At 40.0% G+C, this 5,609-nt stretch overlaps 1 protein-coding gene across 4 annotated transcripts in view; it reads right to left on the bottom strand.

The window, feature by feature from the left end:
- Positions 1 to 1,528, bottom strand: part of MET (MET proto-oncogene, receptor tyrosine kinase) — a 128,422-nt gene extending 126,894 nt beyond the window's left edge. For all 4 annotated transcript variants that reach the window (XM_025204163.1, XM_025204164.1, XM_025204165.1 and 1 more), the window contains exon 1: positions 1,508 to 1,528. The gene's annotated coding sequence lies outside the window, so the exon portion shown is untranslated. The remainder of the gene's footprint in view (positions 1 to 1,507) is intronic.
- Positions 1,529 to 5,609: the final 4,081 nt, after the last annotated feature.

The raw sequence follows: 5,609 nt of genomic DNA, 5'->3' as shown, positions 1-5,609 counted from the left end.
GCCAGCTGCAGCAGCAGTACCAGCAGTGGAGGCAGTTACCATTCTTGCACCCTCTCTAAGGAGACATTCAGGTATTCCCATCCCCCATTATGCACTGCTCAAATATAACAAGATTAAATTGCCCTGATTTAGCTTCCACTTGCTGTGGGGGAAGAGCAGACAGATAGTTGCTGCACATCAGCTGTTCCACAGTAGGCCTCTGCCCACCTGTTAACTCCCTGCAATTTAATAATTTTGCTCATAGCTAATTTCATATATAGACATCATGGTGAAGCTCAGTGTTGAGGAAGGATATAAAAGCAGAGAGGACAGTGGCCTCCCATCGCTCATATGGTTTACTGTATCAATCAATTTGCTTTTTCAATTTTTTTAATTATTTCAGTCATTGTAAAATTAACGTGCCGTATATAGTGACTATTGCTGACTGGAAAAAATGTGTTTAAAATATCTTTAAATACATACATTTCTTCAATTTAATGCACTCACGTAATAGAGAGGAAAATAAAGAACCAGGTAGTATTCACCCAGAGAAGTCCTGATCATTGAATTCAAAGGGGCTGCATGATGTTGGGGATCACCTAAACAGTTCTCTGCACAGGATCAGAACTTAGGGAGCCAGTCTTTTAAATATTTACTAGTAAGCATGATCAACAGGAATAAAATTTAGATTTAGACCCTTATGATTCAACAGTGCCAGTATATCAGCAGGGTGGAATTATGGTGGGGAGAATACAGGCTAAGGTGACAGACTGTGAACTCTCACACATTAGAGAGTGTCACCATTAGCTTTAATAATCAGCCTCTGTGTATAATCAGTACAGAACCCATTCTGTGGTATTTCTGCTGTCTGAGACAGTTTTTTAGAATGAAACTAGTGTGACACAAGCCAGAAGCCCTTAATATATAATGAATAAATAATCATACATATACCACATCTGAATGGAAGTGAAAGGTGTCTGTATGTTTCCTCAAAGGACTCTCTTTGGTCAAAGCCAGAGTTAAGGTTATAACTATTTTTAAAATGGACTACAAAATTGGTAAGTGTCATATCTTCAGAAAAACACTAGAGAAACACACTTGGGATCATTAGCATCTGACAGAGTCAAAAGCTACATGTGTGGGAAGTGAGGAACCTATGACATATTATAATACCAATAAAAGTTAAACATATATCACCTTTATCTGTCTTCATTTTTAACTGAGCTCTCTCAGTAAACTTAGGCTGATTAGGAGTGTAACTCAGAAGCTTCTAGTTTCACTGTCGACTCCAGACACAGTGCTATTCTGCAAAAAAAGGTACTATATCCTGTCCAAAAAAAAATTAAATTCACTAGGTAAATTGCAACTTTACCAGTCAGCACAGAGGGGAAGGTTTAATTCCAGCAAACATATACATAAACAGGAAATCTCTCTACAGTAAGAATGTGTTTTCCTTTTATACAATGGAGTTCAAAGATGTGTCATCATATAGTTTAAAACAAAAGCTATTTTTTTTAAGTAAACTTACCAATTCCAGTAGGTTATGAGTATAACAGGCTTACATTACATTTCAAAACCTGTTAGAACCTGCATGGACAGCATACAAATGTAACCTCGCTTAGTCAGTGCATAGTTTTTAATCAGCAAGCATGTCAAAGCTTTGGGAAAAAACAAAAATCAATTTTCAGAAGTCAAATGGTAACAACTGCAGATTTAATCAAATTGCACCCGCAATCTTTTACTATTCTCAATATTTTTTAGAGAAAGCAGCTCCAGGCAAAGGATGAATTTTAATAAATGTCACATATTTAGTTATATGGCTTAATTTTAATATTTATCAAGCTAGGTCACTGATCCTTAGCAGAAATGATGCTGGCACACATCAAATGGAGTCTGATACTGTTTAGTAGGAAAGGTATTAGTATGAAGGAGCTATTGCAAAGAAAAGCAACTAACATATAATAAGCTCTTAGTTTTACCTTATCACAAGAAGAAAAAAAGGCCTGAGACTTAAAACATAGATTGAATGCCTCTGGATAGCAAATACCATTATGATGGGCATGGTATAAAAATCTCAATAAAATAAGATTTTTACAATTCATGTGACATTTCAGCTGAATTCAGGATGAATTTAAAATATAGACTTGGGAATTACCTTCTTGTCAAAGGGCCTGTTTTGAAATGATCTTTTCTGGACTTGTAAAAGAGCTTCATTAGACAGCTTTAAGGCACATTGCAAAAGCATTCTGATTAAGTGCTTTTGTAATTATTGCACATCTCCATGTTATAAAAACTGCTCTATTGTTGACATCTTCTTGCAAAACTATACATTAGAAAATGTCCCAAATTTTCTTGCTCTCATTCCATCCCTCCACTCAGATCTTTCATAATATCATTAGGGGCCTAATCCAAGGAAGGCCCATTAGAGTCAGTAGAATTGAGGCAAAGATCAACTCCTACTAAGTTACATCTCATGTCACAAGAAAATTATAGGAAAGCCAAACAAAACAAACAAAAACATATGCACATACAAGTCATAAATGACAACTGATCATTTTGGGAAATATACCTCCTTAATGTAACACCATTTTCTTCAGCAGATTTACACCCTGGATCAATTTGGCCTGATAACTTTACTTTTTCTTTATTTTTCATATTTAAAATAGCAGGAAAAAATACTTTATCTTCCTGTACAACATAATAGTCTTCCTGAAAGCAAATAGTTTGGCAATTTGCAAGTTTTGTTAATGCTAAAGGAAACAAGTTAGCACACATACCATGTGGTTGAATGCCTTTAGAAATTAGATTGAAACACTGATTTGATTTCCTAAAAGGTATCTGAAACAAGCAAAGCAACACAAGGTTAGAGATTTTGAGAGTAATGAGAATTTGTGGGGTTTCAAACAGCTCTACATAAAATAGACCCAATGTTCTGAGGAAAAAAGGTCACCTAATTATTAGTTTCTTTAAGGCCCTGTCTACACTGCATTTCCCCTGGGTGAGGAAACTGCTTTAAAAATGATTTTTGCTAAGATGTTTGCGTCAGCTGCTATGGAAGAGTTATAGATTTGTTGAAACCACTGCTAAGAAAAATACAAACATTTTAGAAGGGAAGTCCGACACAACAAGACCCTCAGGATTTGACTGTGTAAGGAGACATGGACAGGCAATGTGGATAGGTGTCATGCACTGTGTCCAGTGTGGAGTTGTGATACACTCCAATGGAGAATGTGGCAGTGGAGAATTACACGTAGATTGGGAAAATGGCAAGAGCATGGCTAGTAAATCTTTAAATTGTGTGAAGAGGTACAAAGACACAATTGCAGACTTAAGCCATTGGAGACCAGATGCACAGGACTGGGCTGTTGGCCCATAATGGACTGTGACTCTAACTCCGTGTCACTGGTTCAAATACAGCCAAGAGGGGAAGTGACCACAGGTGTTGGAAAGCCTGTTTCACAAACACAAGCAAGAGAGTTGGGGTGAAGGGGGATAATGTACAAACTAGAAACTACTATAGGCTTGTCTGAAGTGCCAGACATCAAATACCCCTGTAAATACCTACTCCTTTTCACATCCTCACAGCATCTCCTACCCACCAACATGCCACATAACTGGGATTCATAAGGTATCTTGAAGTATGGATTTCTTCCTCTGAGGTTTGTGACCCTACCCAGAACGGTGTCAATCACAAAAGGCTCCTGAAAGGCTTCCCCAGTTACTGATTAAGCTCCATACATGTAATCACACAGGAAGTTCCAAGATACATTTTGGGTGCCAGGTGGAGGCTGGACCATGTATAGTTGTGCTGTTGCCATTTGGATGGGGGGTGATGATCTCCCAAACCCCCAATACACACATCTGGGGGCCAACAGACTCTCCTCTCAGATAAGACAGCCCGTGAGGCACTATCTAGACCACAGAAGTAGCCCTGGAGCCAATAAAAAAGAGGTCATCAGGCAAACTCCAAAAGATCCCAAAGGAGAGAGGGGGCTCAGGACCAGTACAGGGGAAGGAAGATATTAGGGGCTTGTGGAGGGCTTATGGGAGAGCAAACAAAGTTTGCTAATTCAGCTTTTTGTTTACAAACCCTTCAGTGAACCTGTGCTGAGTTCTGGGTTTCTAACTGACCTAGCCCTTAATTACTTTTCACTGCACTCAGTGTTTCCCATATGGCTGTACATTGCACTGTCATCAACTTTAACCCATACACTGGCTCCACTGCACCTTCATAAAGCAACCCATTAACAAGAACAGCAGCAGCTTTGTTTTGTGATGGTCATAATTCTGAAAAACAAACACATACACACTAATCCAAAAAGATGAAAGACCCTAAAAAAGGAACAGCACTTCCCTGACCTTTTGAAATAGACTGATGTGAATGTAAGAGGAATTGTTTTACATATATTGTATCATTGGAAGAAAGAGCTAAATATGTTAAGACTGGTAAAGGATTTTATGTGGCTACAGAGGGTTTAGGGAGGTAATGGGTGCAAAATAATAATAGATGAATTCTGCACAACTCTTGCAAAATGGGAATTTCTTTGTTCTTTACTGGATAATGTAATGGAAATATTAGCTGTAAAGCTCTAACCAGCTCTTAGAGAGACATGGGAATATTTTATTTTGCCTGAGTCTGTTTCCATGCTTTAAAGGTCTCAAAAATGAGCCCGTTATTTTCTACTTGCTAGCAATGCAAAAGGACTTTTTGAATGAAATGTATCAAAAACAAATGAAGTACTACACTATTTAAAGGTGCCTATGGGCAGAGGGGAGGGGCATACACTACAATTTCTTGAAGAAATTCCTTTCCATTTCAAATGTAACAGCTTCCAAAGACTTGCCCAGATGTTACTTAAGTGCTGGGTTATTCAAATACGAATCAGTATTCTAGGAGGGACAAACACTAACCTAAAGACTTACACTTTCTGTGACATGCATTAATATTTATAAAGCACGGGCCATCTAACTTCGTGCTGAAGCTGGCACACTTGTCCAATGCTTGGGGGGTGGTGGGGGGAGGAGAGGAAAAATTGCAGTATAATGGCAAAATCATAATTCCCTGAGATCTGCAAAATAAGTCGGACTATACACCACAGAGGTCATGCGACTGAAACCAGATCCACTGTCACCAACTGGAATATCTGATCCTCACCTTAAACCCGAACGCTCAAGATGTGTTTGACAAACAACTGGCAAAAACAGCCGTGAAGCCTCTGAGTCTGCTGTGCCTTTCTGTCCCAGCAGCACAGCCAATTTTCCCAGTGCTCAAATACCAAGATAAGCGCACGAAGGCAAACAATACTGTATTTACCCAACTCTCAGACGAGGTCTTTTCCTCATTGAACATCCCAGAGACCTCGTCTTCGAATCACGTCGGAGGGTGGTGAGGGCAGGGGGCTGCTGTGGCTCAGCTCCAGCCCCTACACAGGATCAGGCCACAGCCGGCTACTGCCTGCCCCAACCCCAACCCCAACCGCAGCCCTGCGCTCGCCCACCTGCCCCTCTCCCTGCCCTAGCGGCGGGTGGGGAGGACAGGCAGCTCGCCCCTGCCCCACCCACAGCGGATGAAAGACGAGCCTCCGAAATTCATTGCTATGCCTGGAACAGGAGAAGCCCTGTCTCGATGC

The sequence above is a fragment of the Alligator sinensis genome, unplaced genomic scaffold, assembly GCF_000455745.1.
Source record: "Alligator sinensis unplaced genomic scaffold, ASM45574v1 scaffold65_2, whole genome shotgun sequence".
NCBI lineage: Eukaryota > Metazoa > Chordata > Crocodylia > Alligatoridae > Alligator > Alligator sinensis.
Note: the sequence above shows the minus strand (reverse complement) of the source record. Positions and strands in the feature narration are given on the sequence as shown.